The 26,899-nt window shown below is 34.0% G+C and overlaps 1 protein-coding gene across 5 annotated transcripts in view; it reads left to right on the forward strand.

Annotated features, from left to right (window-relative positions):
• The first annotated feature begins 2,713 nt into the window (after positions 1-2,713).
• Positions 2,714-26,899, forward strand: part of sema3aa (sema domain, immunoglobulin domain (Ig), short basic domain, secreted, (semaphorin) 3Aa) — a 165,942-nt gene continuing 141,756 nt past the window's right edge. For 2 of the 5 annotated variants that reach the window (XM_073945551.1, XM_073945553.1), the window contains exons 1-3: positions 2,714-2,773; positions 2,924-2,965; positions 13,561-13,717. The gene's annotated coding sequence lies outside the window, so the exon portion shown is untranslated. The remainder of the gene's footprint in view (positions 2,774-2,923; positions 2,966-13,560; positions 13,718-26,899) is intronic. The other 3 variants (XM_073945549.1, XM_073945550.1, XM_073945552.1) reach the window with 2 other exon arrangements.

Here is a 26,899-nt window from a genome sequence, read left to right on the forward strand (position 1 = left end):
TCACGTGCTTTCCCTTTAGCAACGACCTGCAGACATGCTGCAGCTTCTCATATCCGGATCATAACATTCATATCCGGAAAATATCCAGATTGTCTTTGCATTTGACCATATAAATGTGTCTCTGTTTTCTGTCTCCGTCAGATACAAATATGATCTGCAATGCTTTTCCCTTGTCGCAAACAAATCTGAGGAAGCTAATTTCCTGGTGCCTCAAAATGGCATTGTTATATGGATTTGTGTGCAAGAACAAAACTTTGAGTCATATAGTTTTAATCATGTGCTGGCATTGGTGATGTGCGCATTTTTAACTCTTCTGTCATCCATTATGAGCAAGTTACTGACAAATTAAATTAGGGTGGAGTAATTATGACTTATGCAACTTGAATAAACAGATGTTTCCAATGTACTCTCATGCACCATGTGTTTTAATCCACAATTCTCTCTTGCAATGTATATGCCATTACACTGTCACCTGATCAGTCCAAGACCCATAAAGTGGCCCACTGTGGCCGAAGTGCCCCCTCTGCTCCTGTCATTTCCTCAGGAAACCACGCATAACTTGAGTGAAGCATAAACGAGCTTAACAACCCCCCACCCCCTGTTTAACATGGCCAGAGTGAATGGAAGACAGCTGGTGATGTATTACTGTCCTCACACATACCCTGGGCTCAAATCTTTGAGCAGCGCCTCTCCTATATGAGCTGCTTCATTTCGGCTGACTGGACCAATGAGTTATGGATAGTGGAAAGTTATGACAGGCTTCTATGACACAGTGCAAATATGTGTGTCTGTCCATATGTTTGTCAGTATATCTGTCTGTTCGTCCATCAGTCTGTCTGTCTGTCTGTCTGTCTGTCTATCTATCTATCTATATTTAGCTGTCTGTCTGTCTGTCTATCTATCTATCTGTCTGTCTGTCTATCTATCCCTGTCTGTCTATCTATCTATCTATCTATCTATCTATCTATCTATCTATCTATCTATCTATCTATCTATCTATCTATCTATCTATCTATCTATCTATCTGTCTGTCTGTCTGTCTGTCTGTCTGTCTGTCTGTCTGTCTGTCTGTCTGTCTGTCTATATTTAGCTGTCTGTCTGTCTGTCTATCTATCCCTGTCTGTCTGTCTATCTATCTATCTATCTATCTATCTATCTATCTATCTATCTATCTATCTATCTATCTATCTATCTATCTATCTATCTATCTATCTGTCTGTCTGTCTGTCTGTCTGTCTGTCTGTCTATATTTAGCTGTCTGTCTGTCTATCTGTCTGTCTGTCTATCTATCTATCTATCTATCTATCTATCTATCTATCTATCTATCTATCTATCTATCTATCTGTCTGTCTGTCTGTCTGTCTGTCTGTCTGTCTGTCTGTCTGTCTGTCTGTCTGTCTGTCTATATTTGTCTGTCTGTCTATCTATCTGTCTATCCCTGTCTATTTGTCTGTCTGTCTGTCTGTCTGTCTGTCTTTCTGTCTGTCTGTCTGTCTGTCTGTCTGTCTGTCTATCTATCTATCTATCTATCTATCTATCTATCTATCTATCTATCTATCTATCTATCTATCTATCTATCTATCTATCTATCTGATTCTCTGTCTTTCTGTCTGTCTGTTTTAAAAAATGGCCTGCAGTGGAAGTGAACCTGAGCTGACATGTACATTTAAACGGCATTGCTCTCTGCAGTAAACATGCTGGAATGTTTCAGTGCCATGATCAAAGCTCAGCTAAGACGCCGTTTAGACAACAAAAGCTGCGAGTGTCAGCAGGACCAGGCCCAGGCCGTCACACAAACTGAAACTGTGGAGCGTGTTCCTGTCAGCATGTGGACATGTGTCAGAACCAAAGCAATCGCAGCAAGAGATGAATAGTGCCAGATGTTGCTTCTTGGATCTGATCCTGAATAGATGGCCTCCAGACGTCCAGGGAGAACAGCTTTTCAATCAAACTTAAGTCAGATGCGTAAATGTTTCACATCTGTCACTTTTTCAATGTTTTATGAATTCGGTGAAATCATGTTTGTCATTATGATCGACAAGCATTAATGCTGCTTTAGGTATATTGTTGTACTTGATCAAATTATTTGCTTTCACAGTCCCACGATGTACAAGAGGACCCTTGGCCTTAACATAATGCAATTTGTATGTGTGGTACAGTCCTAAACAACTCTATGATGCTGACATAAACAGATCCATCAGTAAATGCTTTGTTTATTGAGTTATTTTGGACTTTCCAGCACTGGAATTAAATGAGAGAGAAAGACTTTTGTTTGATGTGCTGCCTTACCATAATATGTAAATCTCCTCTTCAATTGTTTATGTGAGTTGTGTTAGCTTTCATGACAAAAAAAAAAAAAAACAGGATATGTTATGGAGAAAAAACAAACATAAATTTCAGCTAAGTAAATATAATATTATTTATTTACAAAACACTAACTCGCATATGTGTTTGAGTAAGTACCGACCAGCCAATTGTAATTGCACGCGACGGTTACCTCATTAATTATTCATAAGCGTTTTATAGCTCCCTGACAGGAACTTTTATTGCTCTTAAATTTCAAGTTCTTGTGCAAAACAAGTTGAATAATGACAGCGAAACTATCAGATTTAGTGTTAAATACAAATTAGCATTGCATTTTTGTGTTAAAAGACACCTGCAGCGATTATGTTTACACTTACTGTCATGAAAACCGGACGCGTCAATTCAAATTAAAAGTTTGTTGTTTACAAACGCGCATTAGGAAATCATAAAGAGGATCAACGATTTCACGGTAAACTATGATTAACAGTGTCAGAAGTGTAACTAGATAACAAGGGATTACATTAATCCAGTTAATGTAAAGTGTGACAAGCCTGTCAGATACTGTTAGAGTCTATATAAAAGCATACACTGATACATTCAACGATTTATATTGTTTCAGGTTCAGAAGGTTATTCATCTGGATAAAAGCACATCTGATTTGGTGAGTTACATAACTGTTGAATTATGTATGTGAGAAAGATTTACAATATGCTTGCTTAGGGATCTATTATTTGTATTGTTGTGAGTGTAGCAAAAATGCTTTTATTTCAAACTGGGCGTTCCTTATTCTTGTTATTACATTTTGTCTGCCAGAACATTTTGTGTCAATTATTTGTGTTTGTTCAAATACCATGGTTCACTCACTTAAATGTCCTTGCCACACTCCAAACTTCATCTAAAACATTTCCTCTTTCTGTGATTGATTATAAAGCCAAAGCCAATGACTTTTTGAATATGGAGGGGAGTGTCCCAAATTAATCATTTCAGCATGAAAAGCTCATTCTTTTTTATTATTCAAAGAGACATTAACCCCTCCTAACCCTTTCATTTCATTCAGTTCATTATTGTTTAAGTGACATTGATTTAAAAAGTTGATTTTGATAGTTAAGTAAATAAATCATTAATAAAAATAATAAATACATTTTAACTACAACAAGTTCAAAATGCAGTGTAAAGGCAAGTTATCAGTTGACTTGACTTAAAAAATAAAATAAAATAAAGAAACGGTACAGAATGATTGTAGTAATATGTCAAAGAGCACTTTTAGCTTTGCTTGTATTTAAATAAATCTAACATTTTAATGAGATGATTCAAACATCTCAAAGCTGTGTGATCATTCATGTCAAACAGCACATAGAACGACTGCAGAAAAACTATATTGACATGCACACCTGGAATGCATTTTCTCTCAGCTAAACACTTCGCTTTTCAAATGAAACCTGAGCTTGTTTGTGAAAGTGTTACTTCTGGTGCTTTTATTAAAATTAAAACTAAATATTTAATAAAAAAATGGAAAAACTATTTAATAAAACTATTGCTTTTATCAAAAATTAAAATAATAAAATAGGTTAAAGATATATTTATTTGTTTAATTATATGATTAAATCGAGACAGATATGACATAAATAGATAAAATTTAGATAACTATCATCAAATACATGTACCTAAACAGCCCCCTCCAAAAGAATATACTACAAATGCCATGCACCTAAGGATATGTGACCTCAAATTCTTCTTATTTGTAAGTCGCTTCAGGTGAAGCATCTGTAAAGTGTAACTGTTATTTACAGCACCATAGAGTGTTACATAACAGAATTTCCTCTGTTCAACTCAAGGGATGTAAATTCAGAAAAAGTGGGATGGCTATATTTTAAAAGGAGGCCTTTCTGAGATCATCATGTATGGTAAATTGTGATGTATTGGTATTTTATTGCTAACTCTGTTTGTTATGTTATTTTATTATATGTAATTGACTACTTGAATTTAATATTAACAGACACTTTTGCATTCACTCTATGCAATAAGACAAAAAGTCATGACAGCAATATTTAAACTACTTTAACAAATTTTAATCATTAAATGAAGTTTCACAAACTAAATTATTGTGATACGTGATATGATTGATTGCTAATTTGTATTTAGCAATAATCCAGTCAGATTGACTCAAGCCTTCAATAAATAGACCAATTTTCCCTACTACTTTATCTTCATTTTGGAAGAATCCCCCCTTCCTTCCCATCTCCTCCTTTTCCTATCTATACCTAATCTCAGACCCCCTTATATGCTTATTGACCAGGCGGGAGCCCTAAGCTCATTTATACCCGATATCAGGGTTCTCTCCCAGGACATCATGCCAATCCTGCTATTAGAGTCAAGCAATATCTAAGTGTGAACTCTTGAATCAAGTTAATTAAAGTTTAACTTAGCAAGGTTTAACTTAATATTTTCAATCAGTCTTATTAATGTTAGTTGAAATTATTATAAAAGTGAATTTAATTCACCAAAAAAATGTAGGCTGCAAGAATGCTTTACAGTGCATAAAGTTTTGATTTGAACCTCTGAAATTGTGCATTTCACAATATATTTCATTATAAAAAGATTTTGGGATACTTTCGGTACTGTGATAAACACATTAATCAATACAACTAAAACAGTTTTAGCAGAAGATGATGTCAAATTTTAACAGAAGAATTAATGAAAGTGATTATAATATTATTCGTTAAACACTTAACTGTGAACTCCTCCAAATAAACAAGACACATTTTCTCCCATTTTAAGTGCATCAAGAATTTCTTGTGGTGATAGCTTTATTCCTTTGAGTTGATTTGTTCTGTTTTAGTTTGAGCTGTCATTGGGGGCCATCATAATTTTTTGCTTAATCAGGCTCACTAATGTTAGCTGAAATGACTTGAAAAGTGAATTTGATTCAGCTTGAAAATTGCAGGCAGCAAGAATGTTTTACATTGCGTGAAGATTTGATTTGAAACCCTGAGCATTTGAATTTTACTGTAAATTCCATTATGAAAATATATAGAAATTCTTTCAGTGCTGTGGAAATCATACAGATTATTCAATACAAACTTACAGCCTACAAAATACACACTGAAAACCCTAATGTTGTCTTTACGTAAACAATTAGGTAAAGTTGACTGAACATAACTTACAATTTAGCATTTTGGTCCTATCACTTAAAAATATAGAGTTAATTTAACTCATGTACCATGAAAATGCATAAACTTAAGATTTCAAGTCTAGTAAGCTCAAAATCATAATAAATCCTTTGAAAAAAATAGTTCATTTTCACAAAAGAAGTCTTGACTCTAAAATTCTAATATGTACAACCTTTTAAGTACAAGTACAAGTATAATTATTTATTATAATGTGAATAAATGGCTACTAATATTTTGTTTAAAATTGATTTAAACATTTTTTCATAGTATATTATTACAGACACACATGCACAAGTTTGGTAAACAGAACAATTTTATTATAGTTTACTTAAGTACTTAGTTTGATGAACTGAACAATTTAAGTATAGTCTACAAAACCGGCAAGTTAAATAAACTTAAATATGCAAGTTTTGGGAGACTCCATTACTCAATTAAATTGAAGCAATGAGTTTATTCAATTAATTTAGTTCAGTCAACTTATTAGGGTTTTCAGTGCCGTTTTAGCAGAAGATGAAGTCAAATTTTAACATAAAAATTAATGAAAGTGTTTATAATATTATTCGTTAAACACTTAACTTTGAACTCCTCCAAATAAACAAGACCCATTTTCTCCCATTGTAAGTGCCTTTTGTGGTGATAGCTTTATTTCTTTGAGTTCTGTTTTAGTTTGAGCTGTCATTGGGGGCCGTCATCATTTTTGCTCAATCTGCCTGGCGCCGTTAGTGGCTCAGCAATAACACTCTTCACTTTTAAGAAGACTTGTCAGTTGTTGAGCAGAGGTGAACCTCTTCCTCTCCTCATACTTGATCCATCATATGTCTTTTCACCCCTTACTGAGAAGTCTGGTGGAGTTTTGCTGGCATCTCGCTCTCTTTTCTCTCAGGAGAGCAGCAGAAGTGTGCGTGTGTGTTAGTTTGTTTGCGAGTGTGTGTCTGTGGAACTCTGGCTGACTCGCAGCTCTGCATACCGTAACACACACAGATCCTTCTCCCACTTTACCGCAGTCGTGCCGAGCATTGCGAGACCCTCACACACACATGCCTCACATTACGACTGGCGTCTTCACCGTTCACTGCGAGTGTCTGTATGGGATATATGGCGATGGATGTACAGGGGTCGGAACAATCGGCTGCTTGGAAAGTCTGCTTAATGTCAGTGTTAGTTTTAGTGGTTGTGGCCACATGTTAAAAACTACAAAATGGCTGATCTGAAGTGGTGGTCCAATTGTAATGGCTGTAATATCCAGCAGAGGGCACTGTAAGTTCTAAAATCACCCGGTAGCCTTTATTATGCGAGTTTCCTCTTAATTTGAAGGGTGTACAAAGGTTATCTGTTTGGATTTATTTGAACTTAACAAATGTTGGAGCAGTGAAGTGTTTATTCAGTGCATATAAACCAAGATCCATTAATTGTGTAAGGGATAAGAAACAAAGAGTGTTAAAATTCCTCAAGTTGCTAAATATGTTGCTCAGTTCTGAATGGGGAATGATTACCGGTAAATAATTAAGCAGATTATGAGAGAGGGAAGAGAAAGGGAAACAGATGCAGGGGTCTAGGTCGCATGGGCATTAAGACAAATCACCATGACGACAAGCCTTTAAGTGCGTGGATCCAAACGGCGCTTGCCAAGTTCCGCTCCGAAACATCTAAGCCATGAGCGTGCCTTCGTTTTGGACAATGGCATGCATCATGAGGGATCTGCGGATGGAGGCGGGCGGAAACCGCAAGGACATTATTGCAATTATTCATATCTCTGGTGTCATTAAATAGATTTAGAGCTGGTGTTCGTTTCAAAGGCCAGATCGCATGCCTTCCATGTGGCGTGTTGTTGTTGTACGGTAAGTTGCGTACGGCCATATGTACAGCGTGTTAGGGGTGCTGGTCCTCAACGGACATCCAGAACTGGATCACGTTCAGCATTCTCACTTAGTCCAAAACCGCTCATTTATATCTTCTGACCAGAAATCCCATATGGCCTGAGCGCGTCCTGCTTCCACGGCCTCGAGTTTTAAGAGAGTTCTGTGACTCGGATTTGCTTGGCACCACACATGTGACATATTCACGCCTCACGACCATATTTTCCGCCCCAGAGGAAATACAACAGGCCTGCAATAAATCTTGCAATTACACAATAGAAAATGCAGAATATGTAAACACAGGAGTTTTAATTGGAAACACATTTGCCGCTCCGCAGCCGGGGGAAGGCAGCTTTCAGTAACGTCTATACAGACTGTAAATGAGTAATTGCCTCAGCCTCTCTCAGCCTGTCTCCATTTTTTAAATTCTTGACAGCCCGCTAAGGAGAGAGAGAGGCTGAATTTTGTGTGAGCGGGGTCTGCTCTGACCCCTCTTGCAAGCGCAACCCTCAGGGACGCGGGAGGAAGCCTTATTATTTTCCTGCGAGGCTACAGAGAGACGCGGAGAAGGACAGGTGAAGAAAAGGCGAATGAAAATGAGATGGGGGTCCCAGGTTGAAAGGGGACCCGGAGAGGCTGACATCACGGCAGGCTTGCTTCATCCAGAGGGGCTTTTTGGCTCGCTGCCCTTATGGTTGCAGGCGCTTGCAGATTTACTTCAGTAAATGTGTTTCTGATAAGTCAGCACAGAGATTACATCTACTGAGCAGGTCTTCTTTCTTGTTTTAGACTTCTCCACTTCTCCCACCCGCATCTCTTCTCGTGAAGCATTTGGGTTGCATTTAGATCCATGAGGTATAAAAAATTAACAAAATGACAAATCTGTGTTTCATAAGCACATTTTTTTTGGCAGTAACTACATGACAATTAGGCAAGGTCTGCACATCTTGCTTGATTTTAGTTTTTGGTTCATTTTCAGTTGTCTTAATTTGATTAGGGATACAACGATTAACCGTTTTCACTATTAAGCTGCGGGCACACTAGAGTTTGAGCTTGCGAAATTCTGTTGTACAACACTGCGAAAAAGGGGGCTGGATTAAACAAGGTGATTAGATATTTAAAAAAGCAAGCGATTGGTCCATATTTTACATTTCTGTCCTGAGAGGTCTTGTTTTAATCCTCAATTGGTCTCAAGCAGTCAAGTGATGCGATTTCGCTCTTAAGAGTTCACCAAGCTTGACCTTTAAGCTTGTCGCAGGAGCTTGCATTTACGGTCTGACGTATTCACGCGCTTATGAATTGAGTCCAGTATCCGCAGCTTTAACCGCAATTTAATTTGTCACGTTAGTTAATTGTAAAGGCTTCTCAACACTGCATTTTTACTAGGAACAAAACTGTGCAATTACGCCTAATGTGCGCTAGTTTAAAGTTCCAAGCTTGTACACAATACTCATGCACACTGGATTAAAGGTTAATTTTAATTGTGACTTGAGGAACTTCGTTCACATATCCCGTCTTCTGCGCACTAAAATGTTAGTTATTTCTAATGGAAGCATACGGCTTGCACGCCAATTAGAAAAAGATGTACACGCGGCACGACTTGCTCATGCTTTCCAGGTCCACCTAGTTAAAAGAATGCCACGAGTGCAATGCAAGTCACCTGTCAAGAACTGATCAGTCAGATTCATTCATTCATTTCTATGCCCAAGAGTAAAAAAAAACACACAAATGAAAAATATCAAACAATTTTGCAATATAGTTGCAAAAATAAAGTGCCTTTCGGACAGAGGTTCCACAGTCTTTGACTACATTTGCTCTCTTTAAAAGGGAAATATATAGCTAACATGTAGCTTAGATTTACATTAGACAAATTTATTTATTCATTTATTTATTTATTTATTCATTTCTCTTTCATTTATGTTCCGTGCAAAATTATTACTTATGTTTAAATGCCACTTTCACTTACTTTTAAGTCCAAAAAGAAATGGACTATTTTTTGTTTTTACTGTTATCTTGTGCTGTATTGATTGCTTACTGAGAAGCAATAAATTACACTTTAAAACAAATGGAGTTATGTGATTCAAACTAGTTTTGAAATTAATGAATGCATAATAATCATAATAACCCTGAAACAAGGATTATTCCTCAGACTATAATCGTACAATCAACATCTAAAATCGTGGGTAGCACTTTGCAATAAGGCTGTATTAATTCATGTTAGTTAATGCATAACATGAAAAAACAATGAACAATGCATTTATTACAGTGTTTGTTCATGTTAGTTAACGTTAGTTAATGGAAATATTATTGTACTTGGTGAGTTCATGTTAACTCGGTGCATTAACTACTGTAAACAAGTATGAATGTTAATAATGCATTAGTAAATGTTGAACTATGGTTAAATGCTGCACAACAATTGTTCATATTTAGTTCATGTTAGTAAATACATGAACTTAGAAGCCTTATTGTAAAGAGTGAACTAATTGTTGCATCCCTACTCATTATTATTCTTATTTTCTTATTCTTATTGCTGCATTGTCATTTTCATACCTAGCACACACAGTTTAAAACAATAAAAAATGGCATTATATAATATAAATAGTTACAATTACACCGAAAAATTTTTTTTATTGGATTTACAAATTGTTTTAAGGTATAATGGTAAATTATTTGCAAAATAAATTCAATGTATCATTTTTTTTTAGTGTAGAATATATTTTAGAATTTTTTTAAAGAGGAACCTCTAAATGCCGTCTGAAATTTTCCTCTAACATTCTGTGTGTTTGTTCAGTAATATGACTTTTATGGGAAAAAATAAATCCTTTTCTGGTCTTTAAAGTGAAATAAATGTAAACAAATGAGACTGAGAACATTTTTTGAGGGAAATTTCAGATGCCACTTGGAGGTTGTTGCATCTAAACTCTTCATGTACACTACAATCTAGAGGAGGAAAAATATGCATGCATCATAATTTTAAATCGTGTTGGAGCAGCACATCATATTTTCAATATTAGTTGCAATAAGAAATGCAACAAATCTGCATTTAAAGAAATATAAATAAATAAATATTAATGGCCTTGAAAATAAGGACATTTTCTTCTTCTTTCTTCTCTTTTTTTTTTTTTTTTTTAGCTAAAATGTGACCTGGACATGCTCTTGACAGGTTTTTGTGAGACTGGCTCTTGTACTGTATTCTGGAGCATTCACTGCCTCTGGTGACAGAAAATGAAAGTATGGGGTCAATGTTTCGTTTAGAAGGCTAGATGGTTCTGCCGTTGCTATGGACACAGCGCTGCTGAATGATTTGCCCATTGTATTTGCCTTCTTTAAAAGTGACGGCGATTTTAAGAGCTTTATTGATGTACTACACAGACAAATTCATCTTGCCGTCAATTGAATTATCACTATGAATAGATCTGCGCATATAACATGAATCTGAAGTGCAGTTTGTATGGGGTGGGGTGGCGGTGGGTGTCATATTTTTAGGGTTATACATTAAGCGTACGTTTTAGTCCTGGCATAACACTTCTGCTTCTTTTTCATGGCATAACAAACCCGGTTATGCTGGCTAGCAGTGTTGCCCTTTGTTACTTCAGCTGTCGGCTCAAAATAAAGACCAGTTAAAACTTAAACTTAGCCACAATGAAAATAAAACTGATATTGAATGCTTTCTCGGTGAAGGGTCACACTTGTTTCGCCAATACATTGCATGTCAGCCTTGTCAATCAAATCTTAAGGAAGGAACTATACATCGAAAACCCTTCAGTGCTTTGCCAGCTTCAAGAAACGGAAAATACTTCTCATTAGGAAGTAACCGATATCATCTCGAGCACAGATCAACGTATTCACACAATTCCTAGCGGTCATCTGTGCCGCAGTTGTCAATGGGCTGTTTGTGCGCTGATGTCAGATTCGGTTCCTCGACTGTGAAGGACAGCCTCATTTGTTCTTGTTTATTAGATATCAAATGTAGGAGCACAAATGGCTCGGTAGGTTGCCATTTATATCACACTGATGTGCTCCCATGCACGAACGCGCTCTCTCGGAGGCTGGATTTGCTTGATTGGGCTTTCTCAGCTAGCAATGCGCATCTGCTCTTTGTGTCCGTGTGTCCATGTTTCCTCTGCCTGTGTGCCTTTGATTCCGGTGGCAGCTATGGATCTGATCATAAAACCCTTTCCTGTTTTCCCACTCGTACCCCTGCTGCTGCAAATGAAAATGGACGCACACACACCACTGGTTCGGTGGGACGCAAGCCAGCAGACCCAACGAAATCGAGGCACTGTTTGAGGCCTTATGGAGATTAATGTCTGGAAGGGGGGAGATGACATTTATGAGAAACAACATGGACAATTCGTACTTGACCAGGAAGATGAGAGCGCTCAGTGTTGCATTGGAATTCACTTTATTTTCTTCCATTGGAGCTGATCAATAGCATTGATGTGGAACCTGAAGACCAACTGGCTGTTAATGCAACTTAATTGAGTCATTTATCTTTTAAATTCAGACATTGCAGGACAGAAGGAATCGTGTTTTTACACTTTACCCTCATGATGCATTTGAGAGCGTTTTGACACTAAAATACAGGAAGCTTTTTAAACGAATGCACTTCAGTTAGGGAACTAAAGTTCACAAATGACTCAGGACCCTTTAAAACAGTGTTTCTCAACCATGTTCCTTGGAGGACTGCATGTTTTGGATGTCTCCTTTGTCTGTCACACCTATTACAGGACTTTCAGTCTCTGCTAATGAGCTGATGATCTGAATCAGGTGTGTTTGGTTAAAGAGACATGGGCTGTTTCTCGATTCCAAGAACGCTGAGAATGGAATTGTGTTCTTGTGGAAACCGTTTTTGCCAAGTTACCTCGGAAGAACAAACTCGGTAGACTGCAAGAACAGAGAATGCGTCCTTTGAGAAATGAGATGCTGTGTTCTTCCTTGATGGTCACATGACCTTCACGCATTTACAACTTAAAATTATTTAAAAATTAAAGCATTCATACAACGATTTATTGTTTTTTCCCTTTTCACAATATATACTATGCATAAACACCTCACAAATATACATTGCACAATATAAATAAAACTAATTTTAATATGAATTTCAGCAAATAAACACCCTTTATGTGTTTGTGCCTTTATGAATATTTTCATACTAATGTTTACGTGCATCATTTAGTCAAACTTCTGAGAACAAGTTATATCTATGAACTTTAATAATAAATCTATCCTCGATATTAAGAACACTTCCGGGAACATTCACGCATCTTCCATTCTTGCAGTCTTGAGGAACTGATCTTTGACGATTGGTTATGATGTCACATGAGAACACAAGGATGCTAAAGAATGCATATTAAGAAACAGCCATAGAAAATGTACAGAGCTGATGGTCCTCCAGGAACGTGGTTGAGAAACACTGCTTTAAAATACACCAAATTTATGAAGTTATTAATGTTTTCTATTTGGGTCAATTTTGGATCTGGGAATGAATGAAGCAAATATTGTTAGTCTCTAAAGTTTTATTAGTATCAAAAACATTTGATGTAAAGATGCATTTAGATTTACCCCATATCTCACACATTTAAGAATGATGAACATTTAGTTGACGGCAAAATTATTAAGCCTCTTGTGAAATGTTAATATATATTTCCCAAGTGTATTTTCAAATTTTTTACAGTTTTCCTATTATTTATTATTATTATTATTATTATTATTATTTCCTTCTCATATTTCTTTAGTTCAGCTGAAATAAAAGCAGTTTTCATTTTGTTTTAATTTTAGTTTATCTGTTTTATTTTAAAGTCAATATTATAAGCCCCTTTATTTAATTTTTTGATTTCTACAGAACAAACCAGTATTGTTCAATGACTCGATTTATTAACCTAATTTAACCTAATTATTCAATTGCACTTCAAGATGATCACTATTTTTTTGCAAAATATTATGACAAGAAAAACAATAGAAATTAGTTGCAGGAATTAGTTATTAAAATACTATGTTTAAAAACTTTCTCTCCCTTAAACAGCACTTGGGAAATATTGTAAAAAAATCACAAATTCACAGGAGGGCTAAATAAGTTTGTCTTACTGGACATTCTATGTACAACACCTACTGATCTCAAAGTAGCTGATCAGATGCAATATGGTTTTAGTTATTATTTATAAAAAGATGTATTCAGAATTTAAATATACAGATTTATAATGAATTACTATTTCGTTTTCTCTGTATAGGTCAGAGGTGCTCAACCTGTTTCTGGAGATCTACCTTCCTACAGAGTTCAGCTCCAATCCTGATCAAACACACCTGGACCAATTCATTAGGACCTAAACTTGATAACTATAGGCAGGTGTGTTTGATATGGGTTGCACCTAAAATCTCCTGGAACAGGTTTGAACGCCCCTTCTATACATCATAAAACCCTGAGACATTTCTTAAAATATCATCATTCAAGCTCCACAGAAAAAAAGTCATGCTAGTTTAATAGACTTTTATTATTATTTTTTATTGAACTAAACACTTAATAAAGCTGTAATAATCTCCAATCATTAGATGCATTTTCTGGAAGACGGATGTTGGCGTGTGTTGTTAAATGGGCCCTTTATTTCTACAAAGAGCCCAGTTTTGAAGGTTATCAGGAGGAAGAGCCAAATTAAAATGGATTTGTCACAGATTTAAGCATGTGAACAGCTTTGTCCCAGACCGCAGACCTCCATGCTTAATGTCCATGATCAATGCCCCTAGACATCACTGAGAGATGCTATTCATCGTCATTACTGATGCAGCTGTTTACGAGAACGCACGTTCGTGTCTAAATGGAGACACATGGATTGAAATGAACAAGATGTGGTTGCACACTTTAATCACATTCGTTTCAGTAGCATTTAGCTTTTTTTTAAAAGTGTTATTTCACAACGTTTAAGTATTTTTTGCATTTAAGTAAAGTTTTCCGACCACTACTTTACTTGGTTGAACAGAAATATAGTCACTCCCCGAACTGATGCCATTGGTTTGGGCAATGTTGCTATGTAGACAAAAGTTTTGGCCATGAATGGGATCAATTTACAAGTTGGGATAGTAAGTGTTTCATTTTTTAATTTTATTTTTGTCTGAGGTAGACTGGTTGGCCATATGGCTGATGGTTGGGCGAAATGTTTTGTAGTAACTGTAGTGAAGTTTTTGTCTTTGGCACCATCAAGAGATCCATTTTGACATGCTATAATTTAATTAGACACTATGACTGACTCTTTTTCCATAAAGTTTAGATAGAAGACTGAACCACTGTCAGCCATCCACGGTATCAAATGTTAGATATTTCTTTAATGGACCAAGGATGAAATCTGGTTTTGGCTCTGCTTTTTGTGGATGTATATTTCCGAGAAAAGGCCTTTTGTTCACTGGACGCTATTCTAAATCTAATCTCAAGTGGACAAACTGTATTTATTTATACTTGAAGCATCTTTTGACGATTTGTTCTGGTTTTTTACACCAACTGAATGAACTCAGTTATGACGTTAGTCTGAGGCTATGTTTAAACAAAAGCGATGTACTCTCAAAAAAAGACGTGCTGTTTGTTTTACTTATTTAAAATGAGCTGAAAAAACACAATTCTCACATTTTTTTGTGGGTTCAAAGTATTGCTTTGATCAACCCACTTAAATTCGTAAAAACAAATAAGTTAACTTATTTCCTTGTTCTCTCAACACAAATTGATTGTGTGGAACCCAACATTTTTACTGTGTACACTGTAAAAAGGAGGTAATTCAGCACGCAAACCCATTGCCTTAAAAGTGACAAGTTCATTCATTCATTTTCTTTTTTGACTTAGTCCCTTTATTAATCTGGGGTTGCCATGTTTAATTATTATCATCACCTTTTGACAATTATGAACTCGGATTGATGGAATTACTTTCTAACAAAAATGTTAACGTTATATGTTCTGGTAAAGCATAAAGATGTGAGGTTGATACTGACTGTATTTGTTTTGTATCGTTTATAAACCAAATAAGGCCTAAATGTGTGTTTTGGGTATTTTATATTTGTAATTGGTAACATTTCAGAGACTGTAAGTCTCTATATGTGTTCATAAATGTTTTATCATTTTTTACATTGTTATAATTACAGACGTAGGCTATTTTCCATTATCATTGATCTGCAGCTATAATCAAATACTGTTTGTTTAAAGATTAGTAATTTTCATTTATTCATAAGTATTTATGTATATAAAGCATTTAGTAAGAAGTGCTTCTTACACAATATGTGAACTTCAAGCGAGAATGACATTGACTACAGCTTTCTGTTGAACACCAACACCCACCAAAAGGGTACCATTGACACCATTTGGCAGTGTAGACACAAGCCTGATAAAGGTGACCCATACCTAACTGAACCATATCGTATTGTACCACTTACTGGAAACGAGGCATTACACACACACACACAATGTCATCATTTTTATAGACTTTAATTTAGAGTGGACACATGGTACATGGACACAACAAAAACTTTTGCTTGCTTACAAATGTTTGTATTTTCAGTCCTAAAAACACAGTTACCGTGTAAACGAGCATGCAAAATGCATAAAAAGTTTTCAAGTTTTGGTTGAAAACATTATCCTGTAAACAGCCCCTAAAGCTAGATCTACTGTAGCATGAAAATACCTTTGGAGGACCAATAATTGTACCATATCATTTAGAAACATTACACTTATGAATTCTTCACACTGACATCTGTCCTTTTTCCCACATCCTTTTGTGTGTGTGTGTGTGTTAAACTTGATGTTCACAGTAAAACGATTAGCCATAAGACACCCTGAAATCTTTTAAAAGACATCTCGTCATCTCCACTTCCTCTATATGACACTTTCAATGCATATCGCATATAGTTGCATGGCAGCAAAACTCTTGAAAATAATGTCAATGAAGAGATTTATGCATCATGCCTGCAAGCCAAAAAACGATGCTGCAACCCGAAAGCTGATAGTGATTCAAGAACTGCCAGAGTTCTGCTGATGTGGAGCGATTTTCACCACAGCGGAGCGGCTCAGCTCTAGGGTTTCACCGGGGGGACAGGCGATCGTTTAATCCCATCCCGACATCACCGTGAGGAAGAAGCGTGATGTGCTGTTTCGATGCACGAGCTGTGACAGGAACACAGACAAGAGGGTCTTAATGGGCCCGCAGGGAGACAGGGATACCGGTTATCAATCAGAGATGTTCGAGAGCCAACACTGTTTAATCATTAACACACACTCGCTGAGAAAGGCGCAACTGTATATGTTACCGCGAAGCTCACACACTCTGTCATATTTTTAATCTTAGTAATGCACTGACAGGATATCTGCTGCATTGACTGTTATTTAATCAGTCTGCTGCGATGGATGGACATTTTCTGAGCTGTTTATGAGAGACGTGATCTATGAGTTTATGCATGTCTGTTTGACGTATCAGAACTACTTTGATATATGGGGTTTGTTAATAGCTATAAGGAAAATGAGGAAAACAGATTTATAAGATAATCCAAAAAATAGATTGTTTAACTATCAATAATATTGTAGATGAAGGATTTAGAAATGCAATAATTTGAATAAAAATATATTGATATTTAAGCAAATTAATGACATACTAATTATGCAGTTACATTATAATTATATTATTAATAATTATAATATTAAATCTTGTCCCCAAGATATTAAAACTAATCTTATAACCATTTAGTAGCTTACATAGCTAGTCTTTTGGTAAACAATTCATCTGTGCATGTCATTAAGAAAAAAAAAAAGTTTGCCCTTCTAATCTGGTTGTTGCTAGATCAGGTACGGTTGTGGTCAGAAGTTAACAAGAATTATTTATATTATTTATTAAATTTCCCATTTATTGTATTTTATTAACGTCTACCCCTACTCCAACTCTAAACCCAACTGTCACAGTAATGTAAACTCAGTAGTTGTACTGAGTATTATTTATGCCATTTCTTAAATTACCCAATAAATTAAATATTATTAACCCTACTCTCACTAAAACGATGCTGTATTGATGTGCGTATGCACAGCTGTATCTTATATAGACTTTACCATCTAGTCTTTAATTGAAATCTTTTCAGTTAAATTGTCAGATTACAAATATCTGAGGAATTGGGCGTGGCTAACATATTTAACCACGCCCCTCCAACTGTCAGTTTTGACAACAAACAGAAACAGTGAGAAGGAGGTGTCTGTAAGTTTGTAATAACTCTTCCCAAACACTTTTCCTGAACTTTACTGAAATAATCCCCTACTTTACTACGTCCATTCAGCTCGCAGTAGAACAACAAGCCACACCCACTGTCATTTAATATTCCGTTTCATAGGAACTGCGTCACAATACAAATAATATAACGGTTGCAGCTTTCGGTTCATGGCAAATTTAAATGTTGAATAAACTGTTTTGCCAAAGGTGAATCTTTATTTTAAAAGATTGGTTACTTGTTATATTTTATTTGTAGGCTATGCTTTTATAATTATGTATAATAACTATTTATAATAGTTAAAATAAACTAAAAATAGGTAAACAGGTAATTGTTATCAATTCCAAACCAAATTTCTCAAATGAATAGGAATTTTTTTATTCATGTTAAGTCTTATTTTAAACAGTTTCTGTCATTTAAAGTTAATTATTCTTTGATTTACAAAATAATAAATTGATTATATTTTAGACAACCAATTAAAACTGTCTTGATTTGTCTAATAGTGATAAAAAAGCTTGTATTTAGATGATTTATCTTAAAAAATCAGTTTATTTTAGTTAACTTTTAAAAAATATATATTTTGTATCATTATTTTATGCTTTTATTTCCAGATCAATTATTTTTTTAAAGATTGAAATGAAAACTGTCGGCGACACGATGGCTTAATGAGTAGCACTGTCGCCTCACAGCAAGAAAGTCGATTGTTAGAGTCCCGGCTGGGTCAGTTGGCATTCCTGTGTAGAGTTTGCATGTTCTCCCCGTGTTGGCATGGGTTTGAACGAGGGAAATTGAATAAGCTAAATTGCCCAATTTGTATGAGTGTGAATGAGTATGTATGGATGTTTCCCGGTACTGGGCTGCAGCTTGAAGCATATACGCTGCGTAAAACATATGCTGGATAAGTTGGCAGTTCATTCCACTGTGGTGACCCCTGATTAATAAACAGTCCCCTCCTTAGGGACTAAGAAGGAGAATGAATAAATGAATACAAACTGTCATATTTTTATAACTATGGGTATACAAATGTTATATTCAGCGATTTTATAATAATAGGATAATAGGAATTTGTATCTACTTTTTTGTTTGCTTTTTAGTTACATTATATTAAAGTCATTTATGGTTTATTATTTTGTAAATTAATGAATTGATATCTTTTAAGTAGCTAATATATATGTTATCCATTTATTAAAGGTGAATATATCACTAGTCCTGAATATTATTAGTGTGATTTGGGTATTTATTTCCTAATTAATGAGCTGCTTTTTATATATTTAATGGCAAATTAGAAACATTGTAAATGTGTGAAGAGATCAGCTTTGAAGGTCTCTCTCCTGTACAAAAACCTCAGATCCAGACAGTGTTTATTAGAGCAGGACAGGGGCTCAGCACACGTCCCTGGGGACCCTCTCTCGTCTGAATGCAATGACCTTCTGATGGATTTCAAGAATTTAGAGTTATGTGTGGTTGTGCACGCGCTTGTGTATGTGTGTGTGTGTGTGTGTGTGTGTGTGTGTGTGTGTGTGTGCTGTTTTGTCTTTGTTCACAGAGTGTGCTGAATCGACACAGTCTTGTCAGACACAGTGAGCCATCGATCCAGCAGTGACACCCCTGATCCTCCACACACTCACACACACACACACACACATATTAGAGGTATGTGCTGAGAGCTGCAGAGGGCTGTGAATCGCTGAGACAGAGAGACTGAGCACTCATGTATGGAGAAACATTGCTTCACACTGAAACAGCCCTACAACACCCTGCAGCGATGCTAGAGCTCACTGACTTTCTCTGAGCAGCTCAGGTACAGTGTTTTTTGGCTTTATTACAGTGTTTATCATCTCACAAACTCTGTCGAAGTCAAACTCTGTCTAAATCTTGGAGCAGTTGGTTCCAGGTTCGAGTCTGCTCTAGATTTCATGCCCTCCATCAATTCATTTTCCTCCCACCACTTTCCTTTTGTATTACATAATAAAGCCAAGAAGACAATTTAGTGAATCGGTCAATGAAACAAACATACACGCAATCAATTTGTCAATTAATAAATTGCATTATTTTATTCTTACTATTGGTCACATTTTATAATAATGTTTCAATAGTTAATGTTACTTCATGCATTTTACTGAATAAAACTTATAGAGCATGTATTAATCATTTACTAATGCATTATTAAAATCTAAATTCATGCTTTTTAATGTTAGTTATTGCTCTGTGAGGTAAAACACTAATGATGAACAACTGTATTTTTATGAACTATGGTTAATTAATATAAACAAATACTGTAGTAAATGTACTGTTCCTTGTTTGCTCATGTTAGTAAATGCATTAACTAAAATTAACTAATACAGCTTTATTGTAAAGTGTTATCTTACTATTATTATTTCTTAATATATTATTATGTTGCATTTTATTATTTGTATCGTTCAAATACATTGTAGTAATTTAAATTACATTCATTAATTTCATTTTTAATAAATATGTGTAATATTAGAGTAATGTAATATATTTATTTCTATTCATTATTTATCTTAATGTAACAACAGTGCATTATTATTATTATTATTATTATTATTATTATTATTATTATTATTATTATTATTATTATTATTATTTGTAGTAGTCGTAGGAGTAGTAGTAGCAGTAGTGATTAATATTAATATAAAAATGTAAGGGAATAGAAGAAATTATTTTATTATTGTTATTACATTTATTCAATTTTTATTTATTGCAGCATTAATATTGTAACTGATAAATAAACTGTAAATAAAAATAAAAGTTATTTATTGCATAATAAAATTTTGTTATATATGTATTTTTCTCATGATTATGGTGATTGATGCTTTTTATATAATTATAATAATTAATAGTAATTCAATTATTATAATAATCACAACAAATATTAATTTAATAATTATAAGAATAGCAAAAACAATTAAAATTATATTGTTCCTTGTTTGCTCATGATAGTAAATGCATTAAATAACATTAACTAATACAACCTTATTGTATTTTTTTTTTAGTTTTTATTGCATTTTATTTTTGTTCAAATAAATTGTAGTAATTTAAATTGCATTCATTGATTTAATTATTAATGAAATGTGTGATATTAGACTCATGTAATATATTTATTTATATTTATTCATTTATCCTAATATAACAACAGTGCATTATTATTATTAGCAGTATAGCAGTAGTAGTCATTAATAATAATTATTAATTTAAAAAATGTGAAGGAATAGGGGAATTTTTTTTATTATTATTATTTTATTTATTCAAGTTGTATTCATTGCAGCATTAATATTGTCATTGATTAATAAAATGTTAATTAAAATAAAATTTATTTATTACATAATTCAATTTTGCTATTATTTAATTTTATTATGATAATGATGATTGTTTTTTTACATAATTATGATAATAATTAATAGTGATTTAATTTTTATAATAATTGCAACAAAACAATTAAAACAATAAACAAGTACTTTTATGTGTTAATAAAAATAATAATGCTTGTAGTAGTAATACTAATAATATAGCCAGCAGCAACAACAACAACAACAACAACAACAACAACAATAATAATAATAATAATAATAATAATAATAGTAATAATAATAATATTAGTAATAATCATAAGTCATCTACAGTAAACATCACAGTAGTCCATAGTGCAAAAAAACAACATTAAATAAATAATTAAATAAGTAAATATAAAAACACTATGTACTAAGTGAAAAAAAATAAAATAAAAAATAACAATAAAAACTGTTCATGAACCAATGCAGCCTCAGCCAGATAGGGCGCTGTCAAATCAAAGCAATAAAACAACTACTTTTATTTGTTAATAAATAATAATAATAATAATAATAATAATAATAATAATAATAATAATAATAAAACTTTCTGTTTTATTTACGTGCAGTGAATATGTGTGTGTATTGTGGAATAAATGCACCTGTTAAATCATCACCTATGTATTACAGTTTGTTCAAGCCTCCTCTGACTTTCTGGACTCTTAGTCCATCTCAGCATAAATTTAACACAATTACCAACCTCTTCACACAGACACACACACACAAACACACACACACGCACACACGCACACACACACACACACATCAGACACTCTCCACATGATGCGGAGTCATTTTCTCCTACTAGGCAGTAATTACCCCAGATAAGGGGCAATTAGAGCTGGTATTTGGTAATGACCGCCACTGGACATGTTTAATTACAGACTGCTCTAATGCAATGTCTGATTCCTGTAATAAAGAGATCTCGCTTTGAAGCAGTGGAGAGGGAAAGAGCAAAAGGTAAAGTGAACAACAAACTTTTACACCAGCTAGGTGAAATTTTAGAAAAGGTTGAAAAGCCTTGCCATAAACAAGCAAGCAGTGGATCATGTTGTCATACTTGAAATGTAATTCAAATTAATTTAAGTTCATGTATTCATTTATTTTCTTTTCAGCTTAGCCCCTTTATTAATCAGGGGTCACCACAGTGGAATGAACCAACAACTTATTGAGCATAAGTTTTACGCAGCGGATGCCCTTCCAACCTCATACACTACGGACAATTTAGCTTATTCAATTCACCTATAGCATATGTCTTTTGACTATAGTGGAAACTGAAGCACCCCAAGGAAATCTACGCAAACACGGGGAGAACATGCAAACTCCTCATAGATCGTGCTACCCACTGTGCCACCGTGACGCCTTTTATTTTATTTTATTTTATTTTATTTTATTTTATTTTATTTTATTTTATTTTATTTCATTTCATTTCATTTCATTTCATTTCATTTCATTTCATTTCATTTTATTTTATTTTATTTTATTTTATTTTATTTTATTTTAAACAATGTATTAAAAACCTAATTTTTTATTTAATATCACAAGTAAATACAATTATTTATTTTCATGCAACTTGACCAAGAATCTTGAAAATGCAATTCATAAAAGGTGTTTATTAAATTGAAAAGAAATTAAAAATATTCAAATATCTTTATTAGTATCGATTCAGATGTGTGAACTTGATTTGAGTCAGAGAATCACAATTAAATGTAATTCTTGATTCAATTTCCGATAAATTAAGTTGATATATGTGTATATATATTAGGGCTGCACGATATTGGAAAAAATATTACATTGTAATATTTTTTTCTCTACGACATATATTGCTATGTAATACCCAAAGATTTTACCAGATGACTCAAATAGCTCTATTTACAAAGTCATTGCTTTTGATGGATTAAAAATATTTTATACATGTAATGTATTATATAAACAATCTACAGTCATAAATAAACACAATGGAGCAAATATTCAAGTAAAATAAACTAGCTTTATGTTTTTTGGAGAGAGTCTAACGTTATTCACTGAAATTGAATGATCAAATGTAAAACAACAATGCATAGGCTTCATTATATTAGTAATTCAATAAAAAGACTCTTTAATAATCATCTTTATGCACAACTAAAATGCTTTGAACTCTCTTAAAAAGGTCATATAGTCACAGACCTCAAAAACACATGTAGATGATGAACTTCACTCTGAAATTGTTCAGTTGTGCAGTGTCTAAACAAATCTTGTGTGTATTGACCTGTGGTTTCTGTTCATCTATAATCCCAACTCAACATTTCATATCTTGCGATGTTACTATCGCGGACACACACATTGTGATATTGATGCGCAAACGATATATTGTGCAGCCCTTATAAATATACACGCATATAACAAAAAGTATATAATTATTGATTTATAAGTAAATCAATATTAAATTGACCTCTTAAAAATGTTTCAAATACTTTGCATTTGTCAAAGTAACTCTTCATGTGACAGTACAAAGGGGAAGGCAAGGGAACACATCAAGTGAGAGTGAAACAGCAGTGCAATGTGTCAGTCCTCTGGCTCTGTGATGTTTGCATCAGCGACACAAAGGCCAGGGGTCGAGTCACGGGAACAGGGAAAAGAATCCGAACAAACCTGAAAGCAGACCCTCGTCTACTACCTGGAAATAGTGGAGAAAATTCACTATCCCACAGTACACATACACTGAACCTCTGCTGGAGTAATCAGGCAGCTATTCTTAAATCCCACTCTATTAATAAATCATTACTCTCACATCAGCACCCGGCTATATAAAATCATTAGGGCTGCGACACTCTATAAGGCGCCTGTATGACACCTCAGCAGGAGTCCGGCTATGATTTCAGGCTGAGGAGACTCAACGTCAGCGTGAGGTGATGTGGCTTCCAGAAAAATATGTCTTACTTTCAGTGCGCGAGATCACCAGTTTGAAATTAGCTAGATGGACAACTTTCAAAATGATGAGCCGATTCGTTGAATTTAGGCATCAATTAAAACATTTAATTAATTGTAAGTCACTCACTTACTTACCTTTAGCTCGGTTTCTTCCACTGTGGTGACCCCTGATAAAGCAGGGGACACTGAAAAAAAAAATAATTCTTTAGACTTACTACATTTTTTTTGTTAAGTTAAGTGGTTGCAAACAATTTATATGGACTGAATTTAAACAAATGAAAATGAACATTACTAAATTTAATTAATTTGTTTTAATTCAGCCCCTATAAATGGTTTGCAACCACTTACCTTAACCTTTTAACAGGCATCATAAGCACCTGGTTGACCATTTATCCATAGGTTATCACTGTTGCTTATTACTATTTATCAGTTGTGTCAGTATATTCAATACAAGATGTGGGCCAAAAAAAATCATTTCAAGGAGTGCACCTTAAAGGGTTAAGAGAAGTTTAGTAAATCCAGTAAAATGAAAGGAAAATTTTAATTAACTTTGGAATTACATTAGCAATGTTATGAATTTTTTTAATTAATTTTTTAAATGTTTAAATCAAACATTCTGTCCATAACCAGACAATACATTAACATGAGGTAGTAATTATGTCCTGATTGATAGAAAATAAAAGATGAAATGTCATACAGTATGCTGATTTTTCTATAATCAAAATTAATATGATTAATCAATGAGATAAATGAACAGATGGCAATATATGTTTGATGATGCCAGTATTATTATTCTGGAGTTGGAGAATATTTTATTTTATTTTATTTTACTTTACTTTACTTTACTTTACTTTACTTTACTTTATTATAATTTAATTAATTAATTTTTTTTGTTTGATTTGATTTTAATTTAATTAATTTTTTATTTTGTTGTTTTATTTTATTTTATTTTATTTATTTTTTATTTGTTTTGTTTTGTTTTATTTTTTATTTCATTTCATTTCATTCCATTTAGTTTTGTTTATTTTATTTATGTTGTTTTATTTTATTTTATTTTCTAATTTTATTTCATTTTGTTTTGTTGTATTTTATTTTATTTTATTTTATTTTATTTATTATTTATTTTATTTTTTATTTTATTTTATTTTATTTTATTTTATTTTATTTTATTTCATTTTATTTCATTTTATTTCATTTTATTTCATTTTATTTTATTTTATTTTATTTTATTTAGAGCATTGAGATTTATAAAAATAGTTTAGTTTAGTATACAAAATTTGAATAACAACTTTATTTTGTTAGTTTTGAGATTGGATATTTTCTTTATATATGTTTGACAGTGCATTCTGTATATAGTAAGCTCTAAGCATCTGTGACCACAAATAAAATCCAGGCAATCAAAATTTAATTTAGACTTTGAAGTTAACTTGGGGTTTTTGACGTTTATTTGTACAATTTTTAGGAATTTCTTGGTTTAATTTAAATCATATTGACACTGAGATGAAAGTAGGGTACTGCGCCAACCAAAATTGGCTATATACCAGTTCCTACATCTTCACTTTGTCAGGAGTCCTGGTTTCATATCAGTATCTGTTTGTGCAGTTATTAAGTGTGTTTGTGGACAGTGAGGGCTCCGGCTGCTTTTGGAAAAGGTGTAATATAACCGAACATCTGATGAAGACGTTAGTAAAGACTGAGGTCAGCGAATGGACTGCCAGTAGGCCCTCTGACCCTTTAAACTCTGACCTCGCTTAAATCCTCAGCTCCATATTTAGATCCTGTTCCTCTAGTTTCCCGGGGAACCTGGTCTGGAGGTATGCATGTCCCTCATTTTAACACCATCAACTGCTTTCACAGCTTCACCCTATGCCTTCATGTCTTCTTTATCTCAATCCCTCTCATTAGTATTCATTAATACCTGTCATATTTCAGACAGTCGTGTTTTTTCTGGTGACAGGCTGTAATTTGGCTTGTCTTTCTGCACCCGGATTCAACCCCACCCCCATGATGCTCTTCTCTTAAACCCCACGTTCATCTAGACAGGCTGATAAAACACTTCCTCAGATGTAGATCAGTCATTTTAAGTGCTCTTCGAGTAATGATGTTATTCTTTGTGACTTTATAAGCTTGATTTGAAGGATGGAGTTTCGATAAGCCCCAATGCTTCGTGCCCTCTTTCAGTCCTGGCTGTGAATAAGTTTAGACTTGACTCCTGCCCCAACGGACTCATTTAACTTTTATTGTGTTAGAAATGGCAGGCGACAAATGACAGCCATATGAGTTAAGGACAAGTTAAGGACAGTCCAAAGAGCAGGCTCTCTATTTCCAGTACATAGTCTTACAATGCAGCTTGTTAAAGGAGAGATTTAGCCACTAACATGACAGAGCGATGCTTGTTGCGCTCTTAATTTGTGTTGCGGCTCTGCTTAACAATGCCTGAGGTTTAGCTGTAGATTGTTTATTGCTTTGTTCCGAAATGGGGATTGAAATGTTACAATGTTGCAATTTCTTCTTAATTTGATGTACTTTGACAAGGCAATATTTCTAAATGTCCCAAATATTGGTCACAGAATGGATAAACAACAACTTTGCAGGCCTCTGTGGTTCATTTCTTTGGGCAAAAATCAGGCTTTGTCTGTGTTTTTTATTTGCTTGTGGTGAAATTCAGTTTAATTCACATTTGTGTTGTAATTTGTTTGGGAATTGAACTAAATTGATTTAGCTTTCCTTTTTTTTTTGCTAAAGAATCACAGTGAAAAACGTAATTTTGTTTGACTCAATGGACCTAGAGTAGTTTTGAAACTGCACTGTAAACTGAAAAGCGACTGCGTTCATACTAAATATAGATACAGTACTTAACAGTACGTGATATTCCTCTTTCTGTAACTTACATCAGATGTGTCTATAACCTAAGGGTTGTTTGGTTGCCTTGGATCCAATGCGACACGACCTCGTGATCTCCGAGCTAACAGAGCCGGGCAGATTTAGACCTCTGGAATCATCCCGAGGATGCATGTCAAAGACGAATGAAGCTAATATCTCATCACCCTGTCCAATAAGTGACAACATATTGTAAATAACTTTATAA

Source organism: Danio rerio, chromosome 4 (genome assembly GCF_049306965.1).
Source record: "Danio rerio strain Tuebingen ecotype United States chromosome 4, GRCz12tu, whole genome shotgun sequence".
Taxonomy (NCBI): domain Eukaryota; kingdom Metazoa; phylum Chordata; class Actinopteri; order Cypriniformes; family Danionidae; genus Danio; species Danio rerio.